Source organism: Lissotriton helveticus, chromosome 11 (genome assembly GCF_964261635.1).
Source record: "Lissotriton helveticus chromosome 11, aLisHel1.1, whole genome shotgun sequence".
NCBI lineage: Eukaryota > Metazoa > Chordata > Amphibia > Caudata > Salamandridae > Lissotriton > Lissotriton helveticus.
In genome coordinates this window covers 789,840,282-789,860,672 of record NC_136072.1, presented here as the reverse complement: position 1 = coordinate 789,860,672, position 20,391 = coordinate 789,840,282, and the positions used below count along the sequence as shown (strand labels likewise).

Here is a 20,391-nt window from a genome sequence, read left to right as displayed (position 1 = left end):
TATCGCAGGCTGCATGCACAGGTGTAGGACAAACCAAAGAGTCATCAAGACACCGTCCTGTGTGCCATGCCACCCTTACACTGCAAACAATATTGGTAAGTCACCTCTACGGCAGGTCTTCCGCCCTAAAGCAGGGTGCACTATATCCTCTGTGAGGGCATATCAGAATGAGCAGATATGCCCCTGCAATGTCCAGTCCATTCTGGGTGTTGTAAGTGAACAGGGAAGCCAGAAAGAGCACATGGGCTGGATACTTGTCAGCACAAGTTTCCTAGCTGCATGATGGCTTTGCTGATTTCCTAAGATGTTTGGTATCAAACATATTTTCTTAATAAACCCTTGTTGATGCCAGTATTAGATGTATTAATACATTCACACAGGAGACCCTGCTAGAGGGTCCCCTGAAACCTATCGACCGCTGGTGTTCTAACTGTCTAGTTTTAAAGATACAGTGAGAGGGGCCTCACAAGCCCAAAAGGAACAAGGCACCACACATGACTCAAGGTCAAATATATAATTCCCTTTTGGTACACCTATGCAGATATGTTCCACTAATACTCACTATTTCCCACTCCAATTTTTCAGACACAAAACTGAACCAGATATGGACACACTTATAAATACCAATTTAATAAAAAAGAATCTGGTTCACACATATATCAAAACATTGTTAATACACATTTCATATGTTTTTTTTAATGGAAAGGACTTTTCAAAAGATAATCACATTTGTGAGTCAATACATTAATTCGTAAACATATATCAACTGAACATCATGTAAATCATCAATGCTTTTTCAAGACAGTGTTCAGTGCAATACAAATTTAATGACAACCAGGGCGTCGACGCGTTTCGGTGGACTAACATAATAAAACCACCTTCCTCAGGACCAAAACTATTTTTTCCTCTCCTTTAATCCATCACCAGACCTATTTAAAAAGAGAAACATAGATTGTCTAAGTTGTTCACTTTGTTCACACAGATATAATAAAGTATGCAATTCAAAACAAACTGTGTCTTGAATCATTTCAATTGCACAGCATAATTACCATAAATGTTCCTATATCCGTCAACTTACATGCTAACTCAGAGAGTTAAAAAATGAGCATTCATCCTTTCAATTAAACCATCCATTCTGGGTGTTGTAGGTGAACAGGGAAGCCATAATGAGCACTGTGAGAAGTTGGCCTGGTATATGATGTTCACTATTCTAGTGAGCACCTTGCACTAGTCCAAACAACCCTTATGGTGATGGTTGTAAAGTCAACCTTATAGACCAGCTATCCTAGTGGTAGCATGGACAAAAGCAGTCTTAGGCTAAACTCAAGAGGGCATGTGAAGCCAGCTGTTTTACCATATGCAAACCTTTTAATACCAAATGAAAGGACACCACACAGGTTATATATTCAAAATATATATGTAATTATTTCTAAACAACCCCCTGTACTCTTTATGAGCACAGAAGCACAAGCGTATAACAAGGAACTTAATATAACATACAATAAGTTGCACAATATGGATAGGCCCTGGTGGCCCATTAAACCATATACTGAAATAGTGGTATAAGTACCACGTCACAAACAATGGTAAGGCCTAGGGCCTTGGGAATCGCTGGGGCTACACTGGACTAACAATAGTTGGGGGGAAGGAGGCCCACAGGATGCGGGTGCAGTGTCTAAATGCACACGCGTGCACCAATAGAAGTCAATGGGTGCGTAAAGTTAGAAAGTTAAAGAGTTAGGAGTCTTCCGACTGGACTAGAACTAAACCACTTGAAACTAGGATACTAGGAGAGTTAATATTTACAGGAGCACCGCAGTACTTGCGTTACCTCACCCACAGGAAGCGGGTGCATAGGTGTCAAAGTGTGTCGGGTTTCGTCGTGGAGTTCTATGGAGCCTTGGAGAAAAGATGCTGCAGGCGACCAGGAGAGAAGAGTCCGGTTGGATCCAAGGGTAGATCGAGGATGAAGAGTACCTGAAAGCAGAGAGGACAGAGTCTGGGTCCCTAGCCAGTGACCAGGAAGGAACCAGGAAGGAACCAGGCGATGTCGGGATGCAATCAGGTGATGTCGTGAAGCTTGTCTCCGCTGCCATGTGGACCAGGAGGTGTCGACGACAACCAGGAGCCGGATACGGACTGTCCCACAAAGGCTCTCGCTGTTGGCGGTGTTGGACCTCGATTTGGAGTCAACAGGCTTTGGCAAATGCAACCCATACAGGAATCAAAGATGGCTTCTTACTCAGGCCAGCAAGGACTGAGGGGCTTTTCCTTCGCAGGGAAGCAAGGGCCAGTCTGGAGCAACCAGACCAGCAGTGTAGATTTAGGATTTCGTCGTCACAGAGGCCACTAGCCAACGGGCAAGCGACCGGACAGATGCGTCGAGCAGGAAAATGCAAAAGGGCCCCACGCAGCACTCGGTGAGTGTGGAGAGGTGATCTTCGGTGCAGTTGGTGCTCGGGGCTGGGGCTTCTCAATCCCCAATGCACAACTTCAAGGGTGCCTCAGAAGTTGCACGGAAAGCAATTTGCTGGCTTTCCAAGATGGCCGGTCCCACTTCTCTCGTCGCCTCCAAGGGTCTCAGGTTTGCTGTGGCTGTGGATCGGGCTGTTGGATGTCTGGAATTCCAGGTCTTGTCAGGCTCTGCATTCAAGCTCCGGCGGGAGCAACGACAAAGCAAACTGTTGAGCGATTGATGGTGCCTGCTTGCACAGGGTGGTCACTCCTTGACCACAAGGGAGATTCTTCAGTCTTCTACGTCGAGTAGGATGTCGAAGGGTCCAGAGTTTTGTATAAGAGTTTCAGGCAGGATTATCTAAAGTCTAAGGACACAGCTCCTACCATTATTCGAAATCAAGGGGCTGGATTACCTGTAAGGTCCCTCCTATGGGTGAGACCCAGGAAGGGGGTGTTTACACCCCTTTCCCTTTGTCCAGTTTCACGCCAGAGCTGGGGCTGTAGTGCCCCAGCACCGGTTTGAACTGGCCTATGCATGGGACACCTTGTGTGCCCCAGGCAGTGTCTCATTTCATTCAGCCCTCCCTGCCCCAATCCACTATCTCCTGTCTGGGGTGGTGCTAGCACCTCCCTGTGACAGGAAACCTATTGTCCGAGCCTCCCTCGCTGGAAGGACTCCCAGCAGCAGGAGGTCAGACTTGTGTCTGTGGCAGCAGTATCCATTTTGTGATGCTGAGGCTCTGGTTAACTTTAACCGGGATTAATGGAAGTGACATGTCTTTTCCCTCTAGAAGGGTGGAATGCTACCCCCGTCACCAGAACTGGCGAGGGGGTAGTATTCCAAAGCGTATGACACCTTACACGACATGTTTTGATAAAGCCAAACCAAAGTTAGAAATAACCGCGAGGATTATAATGCACTTAAGAGTGTATGGTATGGCAATATCCTAGAACAGCTATAAGGACATGGTTCCAAAAGCTACAGACAGGCTCAGCTCATGCTAGAGCACCATCTCACATAAAACCAAGCACTCTGCCTCCAGGATTGTTAAGGCCTGCCATAGGAGTGACTTATAGGTGCATATGTGTCCAGATATAAGGTTAGCCATAGGAATACTATATCTAAGCAAGGGGTGATTTACATGACCTTGCCCCAGCTGAGTGATCAGCCAGTTGTGTCAGTTTGGATGGCCAGCCAGGGGTGGCAAAAGATATGCTGCAGCCCCTGGTAGGCCTTGGGTGCACCTATGCCCAGGGTACCTGTAGTACACTGTACAGGGACTCATAAGAGTGACCCAAATCCCAATTGGTGATGTACCTAAAGTACATGGTGTGAATTTAGGGAGAGAACAGCAGGGCTCTGGGTCTGATTAGCAGGCCCACAGCCAGATTAAGTCGAAAACCAGTGAAGCGAAAAGCAAAAAATGGGGTGACCATAGCATAGCAAACCCTACTCTCCTACATAACCCCCCCCCCCCCCCAAACGCAGGGACATTAAACTTAACCTTGACCAGATAAGTCTTCATGTTCTAAGTGGAAATACCTGGAGAGACCATCTGCATTGCCATGGTCAGTCCCTGGTCTGTGCTCCACTGTAAAGTCCATCCCCTGTAGGGAAATGGATCACCTGAGCAGTTTGGGATTTTCACCCTTCATCTGATTTAGCCACAAGAGGGGCTTATGGTCGGTCTGAATCTTGAAGTGAGTGCCAAACAAATATGGTCTCAACTTCTTCAGGGCCCAAACCACAGCAAAGGCCTCCCTCTCAATAGCTGACCAACGTTTCTCTCTAGGGATCAGCCTTCTGCTAATAAAAGCAATGGGCTGGTCTTGACCATCTACATTAAGTTGTGAAAGCACAGCTCCCACCCCCAACTCAGAAGCATCTGTTTTGGACAATAAACTCTTTGGAGTAGTCAGGACTCTTTAAGATAGGTGCAGAGCACATGGCCTTCTTCAGGTCATCAAATGCCTTTTGACAGCTAACTGTCCACTGAACCTTTTTTGGCATCTTCTTTGAAGTCAAGTCATTGATTTGTGTCACAATGGACCCATAATTCTTGACAAATTTTCTGTAGTACACAGACAGGCCCAAGAAAGCTCTGACCTGTGTCTGGGTGGTTGGAGGAGCCCAGTCCTGTATGGTCTGGATCTTACTCTCCAGTGGTTGAACCTGACCCCCACCTACAAGGTGGCCCAGGTACACAACCTTACTCTGCCCTTTCTGGCACTTTGTGGCCTTGATAGGTAGGCCTGCCTTTTGCAGGGCCTCTAAAACCTTCTTCAGGTGGATCAGGTGATCCTCCCAGGTGGAGCTGAAGACAGCAATATCATCAAGATAAGCTGCACAAAATTAATCCAACCCAGTAAGGACTTGGTTCACCAACCTTTGGAAAGTGGCAGGTGCATTCTTCAAACCAAAGGGCATTACCACAAATTGATAATGACCTCCTGGGGTTGAGAAATCAGTTTTGGCCTTGGCATCCTCAGCTAACCTGATTTGCCAATAGCCAGCTGTCAAATCAAATGTGCTCAGAAACTTGGCAGAAGCCAATCTATCAATGAGCTCATCGGCTCTTGGAATTGGGTGAGCATCTGTCCTAGTGACAGCATTGAGACCTCCATAGTCCACACAGAACCTCATCTCTCTCTTACCATCTTGAGTGTGAGGGTTTGGTACAAGGACTAATGGGCTGGCCCAGGGGCTCTCTGATGCTCAATTACTCCCAACTCAAGCATTTTCGGCACCTCAGTCTTTATACAGTCCCTGACATGGTCAGGTTGCCTGTAGATTTTACTCTACACAGGCAGACTGTCACCAGTGTCAACCTCATGGGTGCACCAGTTAGTCTGACTAGGTGTTAAGGAAAACATATGTCTATAGGCCTGTAGAACGTGTCTGCTGTCCCATTGCTGCTGGTCAGTGAGGCTGCCTGCCAAGGCCACTCCATCAACTAAACCATCATCAGGGTTCTGAGTCAACAGGTCTGGGAGAGGGTCACTCTCTTCCTCCGGTCCCTCATCTGTAGCCATGAGCAAGCCCATGTCTGCCCTGTCAACATATGCCTTGAGTCTGTTGACATGGAGCACCCTGTGGGGGCTCCTAGGGGTGCTAAGGTCCACCAAGTAGGTGACCTCTCCCTTTTTCTCAGCAATGGTGTGGGGTCCAGACCATTTGTCCTGGAGTGCTGCTGGGGCCACTGACTCCAACACCCACACCTTCTGCCCTGGCTGGTACTCAGTCAGCACAGCCTTTTGGTCATGCCAAGTTTTTTGAAGTTCTTGGCTAGCCTCAAGGTTTTTAGAAGCCGTTTCCATATACTCAGCCATCCTGGAGCGGAGACCAAGTACATAGTCCACTATATCTTGTTTAGGCTTTTTGAGAGGTAACTCCGATCCTTCCCTCACAAGACATAGGGGTCCCCTTACAGGATGCTCAAACAAAAGCTCAAAAGGGCTGTACCCAACCCCCTTTTGTGGGACCTCTCTGTAAGCAAACAGAAGGCAGGGTAAAAGGATGTCCCATCTTCGCCTAAGCTTTTCAGGTAACCCTTTTATCATCCCTTTGAGGGTCTTGTTGAATCTTTCAACAAGCCCATTGCACTGTGGATGGTAGGGTGTAGTGAATTTGTAATTAACACCACACTCCTTCCACATAGCAGTCACATATCGTGACATGAAGTTTGCACCTCTGTCAGAGACAACCTCCTTTGGAAACCCCACTCTGGAGAAAACTCCAAGTAGGGCCCTTGCCACAGGGGAATAGCTTCTGGATACCTGGTGGCATGATCCACTACCACCAGTATAAATCTGTGCCCAGATGCTGTTTGGGGGTCCATTGGTCCAACAATGTCTATACCCACTCTCTCAAAGGGTACCCCCACCACAGGTAGTAGTATGAGGGGGGCCTTTGTTGTGCCACCTGATTTGCCACTGGCTTGGCAGGTAACACAGGAGCGACAAAACTCCTTGGCATCTTCTGACATATGGGACCAGTGAAAGTGAGGGACAAGCCTGTCCCAAGTCTTGTTCTGGCCTAGATGTCCTGCTAAGGGAATATCATGGGCCAAGGTAAGAAGGAAGCCCCTAAATTGCAGAGGTATGACCAGCCTCCTGGAAGCACCAGGCTTGGGGTCTCTAGCCTCTGAATAAAGGAGCCCATCATCCCAATACACTTTATGGGTACCTTGAGCATTCCCAGCAGCCTCAGCAGCAGCTTGCTGTCTGAGGGGTTCAAGAGAGGGGGAGTTTAACTGAGCCTGCCTCAAGTCTGCCCTTGAAGGTCCCCCTGTCCCCAGAAACTCAACCTGTTCAGGTTCAAGCTCCTCCAGGACAGTTCCTTCAGGAGTCTCAGAATCAGCTTCCTGAGAAGGCTGATCCTCTCTTGAGGTCAGGGGGAAGGCACTGCCTTAACCCTACTGCTCTTTCTCTTGGGTTGTGTGTGGTCTATAGTTTCAAGATCCAGCACTGGTTCAGGTAAGCACTTTTTGGCCTGTGACCTGGTCACAGCAAGGACATGTGCTGAAATACCTAGCATTTCTGCATGAGTCCTATTCTCCACTTCTGACCATACTGAGTTTTCTAGATCATTGCCCAAAAGGCATTTAACTGGGAGGTCTGCACTTACCACAACTCTTTTGAGGCCAGTTACCCCTCCCCAGGAGAAATTAACAACTGCCACTCTATGTGTAGTAGTGTCATTGCTAGCATTGGTCACCAGGTAATTATCACCCAGTACAATCTGTCCAGGTTCCACAAAGTTAGGTGTCACCATAGTGACCCTGGCACAAGTGTCCCTGTAGGCCTGAGCCACTTTATCATTGATCAAAGGTGTCTGGGACACACAGTAGTGGACATAGCCATGTCCACATCACAGATCAGGACAGCCTGAGTTGGAATCCTGACTAGGCCAGGATCCACCTCAGTACCCATGGTTAACCCCACTATAGCCTTGGGTTGGGAACTACCACTGCTGACTGTACTAGGTGGTGCAGGTGCCTTAGGGGCTGCAGTGGTAGGGGCTGTACCTTTCTTGGCGCACTTACTAAACCAGTGAGAGGCAGTTTTACAATAAATACACCAAGGTTTCTTTGGACCTTCTTTCTTCTTTTTCTTGGAATTTTGGGACGCCCCCTCATTAGAAGTATTTTGGGGGGCTGAAGAAGACTTCTGGTCTTTTTGTTTCTGATCTCCACCCTTTTGGTCTGCCTTTTTCTGGTCACCACCTTGGTTCTGGGATCTCTGCTTAACCCTGGTTCTGACCCATTTGTCTGCCTTCTTTCCCAATTCTTGGGGAGAGGTCAGATCTGAGTCAATCAGGTGTTGGTGCAACAACTGGTTCTGACAATTATTAAGGATTTGTTCTCTCGTGATCAAATTATACAATCCTGTATAGTCCTTAACTTTACTTCCCAGTAACCAACCTTTCAGGGCCTTAGTGGCACAATCAACAAAATCAGTCCAGTCCTGAGTCTGTGTCTTCTGGGTATCTCTGAACATTAACCTGTACTGTTCAGTGGTTAAGCCAAACCCATCAATTAGAGCACTCTTCAGGACAGAGTAGTTTTTAGCATCCTCATGGCTAACTGTGAGGAGTTTGTCTCTTCCTTTTTCTGAAAAGGAGAGCCACAAGATTGCTGCCCACTGACCTTGGGGAACCTGCTGTACCATGCAGGCCCTCTCCAAAGCAGTTATCCACTTGTGGATGTCATCCCCATCTTTGTAGGGGGGCACAATCTTACTCAGGTTTCAATGATCATTGGACCTGTCTTTATCCTTAGGGAGATTGCTGCCACCAGTGGAATCTAATCCACTTAACTTTTGCTCCCTTGCTAAAGCAAGTTTAGCTTGGGCCAGGGCTGTTTCCTCCTTTTCTAACTGAAGTTGGACAGTTCTCATCCTAGCCTCATGTTCTCTTCTCTGGGGGGGTGGGGGGGGAGTCATTCCCCTTTGAGAACCCCTTGAGGCATTAGAAAGGAGAGACTCCCTGGAAGGAGATCTTTCTCCCATATTGCCTGGATTAAGTCTACTGTTAGGCCTGGGAAGGTGCAACCCTTCTCTATTCCCATGTAAGCTTAGGTTAGCCTGGCTAAGCCTTCTGACCTGGACCTGGCTATCATCTCCATCATCTGAATCTTCCCCTACTTCTTCCTCATCTACTTCTGGGGTCAGGGAGTCATCTTCTGTAGAGGGTACTCCTTCACCTGTATTATCTAGGGGGCCTGGTTTAGAGGCCTTCTCAAGATCAGCTGCCTCTAGGACTTCTATCAGGTGTTGGATGGTAGGGTTGGAACCCTGTTTCAACCTCCTTGAGGTACACAATGACCTCATCTCTCGGAAGTTGAGCATATCATATCTGGAGGGTGCCTTGGGAAGGTCACTTACCACAGGTAGAGATCTGGAGGGTTCACCTGTGCCAGACATGTCTAGTGAGGTGTGGTGTGTGCACCTACCTACACTGAGTGTTTACCTACTAGAACCTCTCTAGGAGTTGTAGTCAGGGTGTGCTAGGCCCTTTCTTCTACAACAACTAAGTTCAGTAGAACTTATGTATTTTAGGCTTTGTTATATGTACATATGGTACCTAATGTGATCTTTCAAATGATATCAAAGATTACAATTGGCAAAACAACTGCAAGCTCAAATCCCAACCGCTGCACACCAATGTGAGAAGTTGGCCTGGTATATGATGTTCACTATTCTAGTGAGCACCTTGCACCAGTCCAAACAACCCTTATGGTGATGGTTGTAAAGTCAACCTTATAGACAAGCTATCCTAGTGGTAGCATGGACAAAAGCAGGCTTAGGCTAAACTCAAGAGGGCATGTGAAGCCAGCTGTTTTACCATATGCAAACCTTGTAATACCAAATGAAAGGACACCACACAGGTTATATATTCAAACTATATATGTATTTATTTCTAAACAACCCCCTGTACTCTTTATGAGCACAGAAGCACAAGTGTATAACAAGGAACTTAATATAACATACAATAAGTTGCACAATAAGGATAGGCCCTGGTGGCCTGTTAAACCATATACTAAAATAGTGGTATAAGTACCACGTCACGAACAATTGTAAGGCCTAGGGCCTTGGGAATCACTGGGGCTACACTGGACTAACAATAGTTAGGGAGCAGGAGGCCCACAGGATGCGGGTGAAGTGTCTAAATGCACATGCGTGCACCTATAGAAGTCAATGGGTGCGTAAAGTTAGAAAGTTAAAGAGTTAGGAGTCTTCCGACTGGACTAGAACTAAACCACTTGAAACTAGGATACTAGGAGAGTTCATCTTTACAGGAGCTCCGCATTACTCACATTACCTCACCCACAGGAAGCGGGTGCATAGGTGTCAAAGTGTGTCGGGTTTCGTCGTGGAGTTCTATGGAGCCTTGGAGAAAAGATGCTGCAGGCGACCAGGAGAGAAGAGTCCGGTTGGATCCAAGGGTGGATCGAGGATGAAGAGTACCTGAAAGCAGAGGGGACAGAGTCTGGGTCACTAGCCAGTGACCAGGAAGGAACCAGGAAGGAACCAGGCGATGTTGGGATGCGATCAGGTGATGTTGTGAAGCTTGTCTCCGCTGCCACGTGGACCAGGAGGTGTCGACAACAACCAGGAGCTGGATACGGACTGTTCAACGAAGGCTCTCGCTGTTGGCGGTGTTGGATCTTGATTCAGAGTCAACAGACCGTGGCAAATGCAACCCATGCAGGAATCGAAGATAGCTTCTTACTCAGGCCAGCGAGGACTGAGGGGCTTCTCCTTCGCAGGGAAGCAAGGGCCCGTCTGGAGCAACCAGACCAGCAGTGTAGATTTAGGATTTCATTGTCACAAAGGCCACTAGCCAACGGGCAAGTGACCGGACAGACGCGTCAAGCAGGAAAATGCAAAAGGGCCCCACGCAGCACTCGGTGAGTGTGGAGAGGTGATCTTCGGTGTAGTTGGTGCTCGGGGCTGGCGCTTCTCAATCCCCAATGCACAACTTCGAGGGTACCTCAGAAGTTGCACGGAAAGCAATTCGCTGGCCTTCCAAGATGGCTGGTCCCACGTCTCTCGTCGCCTCCACGGGTCTCAGCTTTGCTGTGGCTGTGGATCGGGCTGTTGGATGTCTGGAAGTATGGGTCTTGTCTGGCTCTGCATTTAAGTTCTGGCGGGAGCAACGACAAAGCAAACCGTTGAGCGCTTGATGGTGCCTGCTTGCACAAGGTGGTCACTCCTTGACCACAAGGGAGATTCTTCAGTCTTTTACTTCGAGTAGGATGTCGAAGGGTCCAGAGTTTTGTATCAGAGTTTCAGTCAGGATTATCTAAAGTCTAAGGACAAAGCTCCTACCTTTATTCCAAATCAAGGGGCTGGATTACCTGCTAGGTCCCTCCTATGGGTGGGACCCAGGAAGGGGGTGGTTACACCCCTTTCCCTTTGTCCAGTTTCGCGCCAGAGCTGGGGCTCGAGTGCCCCAGCACCGGTTTGAACTGGCCTATGCATGGGACACCTTGTGTGCCCCAGGCAGTGTCTCATTTCATTCAGCCCTCCCTGCCCCAATCTACTATCTCCTGTGTGGGGTGGTGCTAGCACCTCCCTGTGACAGGAAACCTACTGTCCAAGCCTCCCTCGCTGGAAGGACTCCCAGAAGCAGGAGGTCAGACTTGTGTCTGTGGCAGCAGTGTCCATTTTGTGATGCTGAGGCTCTGGTTAACTTTAACCGGGATTAATGGAAGTAACATGTCTTTTCCCTCTAGAAGGGTGGAATGCTACCCCCGTCGCCAGAACTGGCGAGGGGGTAGTATTCCAAAGCATATGACACCTTTCACGACATGTTTTGATAATGCCAAACCAAAGTTAACAATAACCGCGAGGATTATAATGCACTTAAGAGTATATGGTATGGCAATATCCTAGAACAGCTATAAGGACATGGTTCCGAAAGCTGCAGACAGGCTCAGCTCATGCTAGAGCACCATCTCACATAAAACCAAGTACTCTGCCTCCAGGATTGTTAAGGCCTGCCATAGGAGTGACTTATAGGTGCATATGTGTCCAGATATAAGGTTAGACATAGGAATACTATACCTAAACAAGGAGTGATTTATACAACCTTGCCCCAGCTGAGTGATCAGCCAGTTGTGTCAGTTTGGATGGCCAGCCAGGGGTGGCAAAAGATATGCTGCAGCCCCTGGTAGGCCTTGGGTGCACCTATGCCCTGGGTACCTATAGTACACTGTACAGGGACTCATAAGAGTGACCAAAATCCCAATTGGTGATGTACCTAAAGTACATGCTGTGAATTTAGAGAGAGAACAGCAGGGCTGTGGGTCTGATTAGCAGGCCCACAGCCACATTAAGTCGAAAACCAGTGAAGCAAAAAGCAGAAAATGGGGTGACCATAGGATAGCAGACCCTACTCTCCTACAAGCACATTGGCTGGATACTTGTCAGCATGAGTTTCCTAGCTCCATGGTGGTTTTGCTGATTTCTAAGATCTTTGGTATCAAACATATTTTCTTAATAAACCCTTGTTGATGCCAGTATTAGATGTATTAATACATTCACACAGGAGACCATGCTAGAGGGTCCCCTGAAACCTATCGACCGCTGGTGTTGTAACTGTCTAGTTTTAGCTGCCTGCCATCACCAGACATGCTGCTGGACCCTTGGATAGAGAGCCAGAGCTTTCCGGATCCAGAGACAATGCCTGCTCTGGGTGGAGGTGGTCACACCTCCCCTCCTGCAGGATCTGCCTAGGTAGAAGCGGGAACTTCAAAGGACATGCCACCTTTGAACCCTGACCCCAGTCCTCTGTTGTTAGAAGCAGAAGCCGACCCCTTAGTCCTGCTCCACTTTCAGCAGGAGGACTGGCAGGAAAATTAAGTAAAGTAGTAGGGCCACCCCTCACTTTGGGCAGGTGACATAGACCCCACTTTTCACTATCTGCAATCTTGAGGATGGGGATAGTAGCCTATTAGGAGTAAGAGTATGCCCAACCCCAAGTGGGGTGAGCATAAATAGGGTGTAGGCACCCTACAGGTAGGCAGCCCATTGGCTACTACCTAGCCCCCCTGAAAACAACCCAAAATTCAGTATTTAGGTGGCTCCCATAGATCCTGGCTTCATATTCGACACTCGAAAAGAAGACAACAGAAGAAGACTGCTGACGGACCTGCTACACCTTTTGTAGTTGTGTACCAATACTGGAAGGACATACTAACGGAGATTGATTGATAAACCTTTTGGCATCTAGATTCCTAGGGACCCAGGGGTGGTCCTATTAGGACTACCTTATAAAGGAGGCCGATCCCACAAATCATTGAGGGAAAAACAGACTACACAATAAGAATAGTCATGGCAATAAGGACAATACTGGTCCAATGGGGGTAAAAGAGGACCACCGTTTTCGGAAACTGGCTAAACAGACTAAGAGAGATATTTGCCAAGGTAAAGATTGCACGTTCCATAGCACATAAACAAAAAGCATATGAAACGGACTGAGCCCCACTGATTTCAATTCTCTCCAGAGAGTACAGAGTATACATGCCCTTAAATATATTAAAGTCCATTGTCTCCCTCCCGCGGACTCTACTTAGGTGAAATCCAAGATATCACCTATGCTCATAGTCTTTGCTGATCCTCTCGACACCGAAAATACATGTATGACACGCTAATACATTCTCCTCTATTGCCTGAAATTTTTTTGACGAAGAGGCAGAGGAGATTGAGGGAAAGTGGGTTGATAAGCCTAAACAGTTATAAGAATGTTCGTATGGTATAAGTAGGTATGTATATTGTAAACCAATAAAAAGATTTAAACCATAAATCATATAAGGGATTAACAGGCAGAACCCTGTTCCAGAATAAAGACGACTTAATTTGCATTCAAAAAGAATACAGTGGAGACTTAACTTTTATAGCACAACAGTGCATACTTTTTAAGCACTCATATCCTATTTGTCTCACATGCTTTTTCATGCTCCCAAAAACCGAGGACGTACCAAGGGGGAATATGTTCACCGTGTGCTCATTATATAGTTATAATCAGACAACAACGGCCAAAGACAGGTGGACCGGTGGAGCCAGAGCTTGGATAGCACAACAAAGGGACCTTTTGTGAGTGTGTAGCACAGTCTCACATATGAAGCTGATTTAGGCACTGGCGGCGGTCGAGCTTCTCTCTTGCTGCTCAGCCTGTGCCAAGGCTCAGCATCAACCAAGGCAAACAAGAAGCCTGTCGGTCTGGCCCTCACCAGCGTTCCAGGTGCCAGCGTGGGTGCTGGAGTCTGGTGCCCCACAAAGCAGCTACAATGTAGACTGCCGGATGGGAGTAAAGTCTGCCTGGCGCTGTTACTTAGGGCACACAATCAAACCACTTTAGTACCCATAGGTGCCAAAGCTAGCAAAACCAGTATTTGCTCCCAAAAGTAAAGGAATTTGTGCCATCGAACTTCTCACGCCTATGCATACACACAGGCAAGTTACGGTCAGCAGTGGGCCAAGTTTTTCTCATGCATGTGTAACAGGTTCAGCACACACTAAAGCAGGGCAAGTTTCCTTCACATGCAGAGAACACTTCAGGATAGACAGTATCACTGCAAGATTCCAACCCACCACACACAGAACAGATACAGCACAGGCAACAGCGGTGCTAACTTCCTTTGGATTGCGTACAAAAAAACAGTTAGAGCTAAGACAGATGTGCAAGCTTCAATCACATGCACAGAAAAAGTACACCATGGAGAGCAGCACTTCAAGATACCAACAACCCCCTCCCCAACACCACACACACAGAACAGGTACAGTGTGGGAAAAAGCAGTGCTAACATCCTTCAGATCATATACACAAAACAGTTAAAGCCAGGACAGATATGCAAGCTTCATTCACATGATCAGAACATTTACAGCATAGAAAGCAGCACCGCAAGATACCAACGCCCCCCACCATCAACCCTAGAATATGTACAGCATGGGCAACAGCAGTGCTAACGTCCTTCGGATCGCATACACAGATGCAATTCAGTCACATGCACAGAAGATTTTCAGGATATACAGCAGCCCTGCAAGATACCAATGCTCCCTACACACACCACACACTCGGAACAGGTGGTCGGGTCCAGAAAGTACAACTGGATGATATGGTGTCAGAGGCTGCTGAAATCCCATGCGGTGTCCCGCAGGGCTCTGCACTGTCCCCCTTGATGTTCAACGCCTATCTGCAGCCCCTCATTGCATCTCTGAATCAGATGGAATGTAATATATATAATTATGCCGACGACACCCAGATCATCATCCAGATAGGCGACTCCCCTCTGACTGATCAAAACCTGAAGAATATTTTAAAATTTACCGTCAACTGGATGACGGCAAACTTTTTAAAGATTAACCCGGACAAAACGGAGGTCCTTCCTATCACCACTTCGTCCAGCCCCTGGTGCGACCTCCTTTGGCCTTTGGAGCTGGGTACCCCCCCAATACCGGCAACTGCAGTGAAAAGCCTTGGCATAACCATAGACACTAATCTCACGATGTCAGCCCAGGTCTCGACGGTGGTGGGCACCTGTGTAGGTCTCCTGAGACAACTGCGCAAGCTAGCTCCCATTCTAAAGGCAGATACTCTCAGAACAGCAGTGTCAGCCTTAATTCTTGCCCGACTGGACTATGGTAATGCCATGTACTTCGGCATTACGAAAAAACTCTCCAGGAGACTGCAGATCGTCATGAATGACGCGGCCAGACTTATTTTTAATAAACCGAGAAGGACACCGGCCACCCCCCTCCTCCGGGAGCTACACTGGTTGCCAGTGAATCAACGAGCTAAGTTCAAGGGCCTATGCATCACCCAGAAAGCCCTATATGGGCAAGCCCCGGAATACATTAAAAAACGACTTGTCCCATATGCCCCTAACAGGAACCTACGCTCAGCTAACGCCGCCCTATTGATCTGCCCTAGGATCAAACGATCCACTATTGGTGGTCGGACATTCTCCCACATAATGCCCAAAGCCTGGAACGAACTGCCTGAAAATCTGCGCAAGGAAACCAGACTCCTGCCTTTCAGGAAAAAGCTAAAAACCGTGCTTTTCCAAGAGGCATGGGGTAATATCTAGTCTGTTTTCCCTCTGCCAGTACTCACTCGCCTGTCAAGCGCTTAGAGACCCCTGGGTGATAAGGCGCTCTACAAATCGAAAATACAAATACAAACAGGTACAGCATGTGCGACAGCAGTGCTACGTCCTTCGGATCGCATACACAGATCAGCTGGAGTCAAGACAGATGTGCAAGCTTCAGTCACATGCACAGAAAAGTTTCTGCATATCAGCAGCCCTGCAAGATACCAATGCCCCCCACACACACAGAACAGGTACAGCATGGGTGACAGCAGTGCTAACTTACTCTGGATTTCATAAACAGAACAGTTAGAGCTAAGACAGAAGTGCAAGCTTCATTCACATGCACAGAACATTACAGAAATAGCATTGCAAGATGCAGACTCCACCCACCCTCCTGCCCACACGGAACATGTACAGTGTGGGTAAGAGTAGTGACAACTTCTCTTGGATCACAGACACAAAATAATTGGAGCCACGATAGAACTGCAAGCTTCATTCACATGCATAGACGTTTATAACACCGACCGCAGCACTGGCAGACATCAACGCCCTCCCACACACGCTCACATACCTAGAACAGGTTCAACATGGGCAACAGCAATGCAGACTTACTTTGAATCACCTGCACAGAACAAATGGCGCCAAGACAGAAAGTGCAAGCTTCATTCAAATGCACAGAACATTTATAGGATGTACAGTAGCATTGCAAGACACCAATGACCTTCCCACCACACACACAGAACACGTGCAGCATCTGCAACAGCAATGCTACCCTCCTTTGGATCACATGTACAGAACAGTTGGAGCCAAGACAGAAGCATAGGCTTTATTCACATGCACTGCAAGAACCAAGCCACCCTCCCCCACCCCACACACACAGCATGTTCAGCATGTGCAACAGCAGTGTTAACTTCCTTCAGATTGAATGCACAGAACAGTTGGGGCCAAGACAGAAGCAGCACAAGCTTCCCTTTTCTTTTTTTTAAATTCTTGAACTTCTCATATCAGATGACCCCCAAATGGGGTAAATAATATGGCAACGCCACAGGGAGAGCAAGACAGATGTTGAGGTGGAAAAGAATATTTGTGTTAGCTCGCTTTAATGCAAACATCACCGATCAGGCCTCATCTCTAAGAAGTTTTATGAACCTGTCATTCCAGATTGGAAGCTGGTATCCTGCCAATTTCACTGAAATTAAATCAATGTTCATACTTTGAACTCAGCGATACCTGGGCCTTCCAGAAAAGCGTTTATGAATGCTCCAGTTAGTACTGGACAGTGAAACACGTCACACGTCTGCTCCCTGGAACCTGTGACCACCATTTCCCCGTCGTGGAGCATCTGCACTGGCTGCCCATAAGAAAGAGTTCTGGACACGGTTAGTTCATCATATCCCCGGCCTGGTTGCCTCTTTTCTGACCTTCAAGTTCCAGCCACACGCGCCAGATTCTGTAAGGCGGTCTCTTTCTGTGACGTGACTCTGCGACAGGCAGTGTGGACTGGCCTTCGAGAGAAGCTCTATAAGGAGTTTGTCCCATTCATGCATTGAGAGTCTGCGACCTCAGAAAAGGCCCTGACGCCAGTTTTGGGACTAGCCTTTAGGGTTGTCTGGCTGCCTGACACTGTCAAATAGGACAGCTTGAAATGACCAGTGTGTGGCCCCATGGGACCAAAAATTACTAGCCCACACACTGGTCCTTTCAAGCTGGCCCTTTCAGGAGGATGTCGCACGGAGGGGATCGGAAAAAAATTAAATAATTAAACGTACCTCAAGGCCGAGTTCTGCGTCTTCTCTGCTCCTGGTCTCCTGCCTCCAACAGGAACAGGAAGCAGGCAGCCAGGCTCCCTCCCCTAAGCCAATCATAACGCTGCAATGCAGCGTTGTGATTGGTCTGAGTGGTCTGATTGGTCTGAGTGCTGTGACATGGTGCTCAGCCAGGGGCTGGAGGGGTGGGCATGCCCACACTCCTTTCTTTTGGATAGGCCACACCAGTAACACTGGTTGACACAAATACCTTTATACACTTTGACCTGGTCTCTCCATCCGCATTTGGGTCATAAACCAACTGATCTTAAGACAGTGGTCCATTCTGTGTTACTTTTTTACTATGGAGGAGATGTTTGCATAAGTCTCACCTTTGCATGTGGTACTCTATGTTCAGGACCTTTCCTGAAACTGATTGGTTTTGGGTGACTACTTTTATTGGGACTGTTTTCCCAATATATACATTGGTTTTTTTTGTGTTTATAATTATACAGCGTTGAGAAAGTTGCGGGACGACCTCCCGGTTGCGACGAAACACGTGTTGGCTGCAATTAGTGAAGATTTGCATGTATTAAACAGAACTAAGAAGAAAGAAGAAAATTGTGCCTATTATTTATGTTTGCATTTACTACATATATTACGTAGTTATGGTACTCTGATCATAGATATACGTTTGCTAAGGAGTGTTATTTTACTAAATAAAGTAGATTGGGTTTAGCGTGAGAAAACTGGGCCCATTCAAAGTAGGTGCAAGGAAGGAGTGATGCTTTCATTTCTCCTTCCCTTTCCGACTTTGCATGCATGCTGCACTGTGCAGCACGCATACAAAGTGGGAAAAGCTTAGCATCTTGGCTAGCCATGGTATTTTATACATTAAGGGTACCCTTCCTGTACAAACCTATGCTCGACTCACACACCCACACCCTAGCGCTATGTGTTAAGGTGTGTGCATAGCACACAGCAGAATTAATCAGTGATGGCGCAAGGGAAAGGGGAGCTGGGAGCCATATCTTTCAAGATCCCTCCCTGTCGCGCAACGCAGCGCAGCCTCGCGAGGGGCTGCGCTGCGTGACTTTTTGGTAAATCTCCCCCTCAAAATCAAGTGAGTTTGCTCTGTGGTTCTCAGGATGCACGAACCTCCCGACCAATCTAACAATCCTCTTGACAAAAGTCCCGTCTTAGAATGGCAGATGCCCCAACCCCGTCCGCCATATTTAATGTGAATATAAATGTTTATAAACGTGTACCCGCTCGATAGGGCGGACGGGACATCTGACAATTATGGATGGGACTCTTGTGTTCATTAAACTGTGAATCAGGCCCAAAGTCAGGTTAACAAGTAAAACTCCTGCCCTCCCACAGCTGTTAGTTTTTAATCGGTACTTGGCATCTGTTCAGCACATGATTTGCAGATCTAAAGGATTGCGATGTATTTTAATTAACAGCAACGTATTGCGAAGGGCTCAGTAATTACCCTTGGCAAAGTCTACACGGCTTCCTGGTCTGGCTTCGCCCTGCAATGTTTTTTAGCACAATGCAAGGAAAATTACCTGCATAGGCAGATCACTGTCACTCGGAAACACCCCATCCAATATGAAAAATATAGGGAATTTTTTTGCTACAAATTCACCTTTTGAAGAGTTTTGTTCTATGTATAAAAGGTATTGTGCATAAGTAGAAAACTATCTTCTGTAAAGGTTACCTTTTACTCTATTTTCACTCGAATTTGGCAAAACTAAAAACTTCGCAACTTTCGTAATCCTGTTACATTTTCCATAGATCTTTCCAAGAGTTGCAAAAGAGATTGCAACATTTACACATTCTAACATGGCCGGCTCCTGCAAAAGAAAGGAAGATAAACAATTAGAAAATACGTTTTTCCACACAAAATCTCACTTGTAGAACATAAATGCTCCAGAGTAATGCATATGAGACAGATAGACAGGGTGGAATCAAATAAGAAGGGCAATGTCAAGTTGGGGATGGGCCCTGGTACCCACCCTGCCTGATGACTAAACGAGTGTTCACTTGCGGCCATGACACTTCAGAGGAAAGAGGAAGTGATGTCACCTGTGATACAGCGTGAGCTGGCAGCTGCAGGTCGGACATCTGGCTCCCAGAGAATGGTTTCAGTGCCTGCATCCATATCCAAGATGCACTGCAGATGGGCTTCACTCTTACTTAACAATGATAGAAGACTGAGTCAGCCTGACCTCCTACTGACCCGGCAGAAGAACTATACCACCTGCCCTACAAACAAGTGCTTTCCCTCTGGGCCTACACCTCACTCGGGCTCAGGCTGCTTCAGAATGATTGATCTAGTTACACCTCTGACTATGAACAACAGCTCTCCCTGAAGTCCCCCAGGCTCAGGCGCATGCCTCAGCAGCAGTATTGATCAGGCTAGGAAAGATCACAGGATCACTCACGCCTCAGACAGCAGAGTTATCAGCCATGTTACATCGGAGCGGCTTTAAAAGGCTTTTTTTCCATAGGTTGATGTGACTTACTCCTGGAAATTAACGATAAATCAGGTTAGTCACACTAATAACACACATATCTTTACAAATCAGGCTACAGACCATACGAATCTAGCGGCCAAATGGGAGAAGTGTCTCAAACGTTCATAAGATAATACAGACGTTGGGCCTCAAACACCATAGCTACGCCCAGCTTGCAAAGATGATACATACCTAAGCTTCAAACAGCAAAACTATCCCGCAGGTTACAAAACTGCTGCATACAGAGGCCTCAAACAGCAGAGCTATCCAGAAGGTTACAAAACCGCTACATACAGCGGCCTCAAACAGCAGAGCTTCCCAGAAAGTTACAAAACTGCTACACACAGAGACCTCAATCAGCAGAGCTATCCAGAAGGTTACAAAACAGCTACACACAGAGGCCTCAAACAGCAAAGCTATCCAGAAAGTTACAAAACTTCTACACACTGAGGCCTCAAACAGCAAAGCTATCCAGAAAGTTACAAAACTGCTACACACAGAGGCGTCAAACAGCAGAGCTATCCAGAAAGTTACAAAACTGCTACACAAAGAGGCCTCAAACAGCAGAGC

The 20,391-nt window shown here is 47.3% G+C and overlaps 1 long non-coding RNA gene across 1 annotated transcript in view; it reads right to left on the bottom strand.

Annotated features, from left to right (window-relative positions):
* Nucleotides 1-672: 672 nt before the first annotated feature.
* LOC144791174 (uncharacterized) overlaps nucleotides 673-20,391 on the bottom strand; it is a 217,669-nt gene continuing 197,950 nt past the window's right edge. Inside the window, exons 2-3 of the long non-coding RNA XR_013602320.1 lie at nucleotides 19,023-19,158; nucleotides 673-929 (exon numbers count right to left, since the gene is read on the bottom strand). This is a non-coding gene — a long non-coding RNA (uncharacterized LOC144791174). The remainder of the gene's footprint in view (nucleotides 930-19,022; nucleotides 19,159-20,391) is intronic.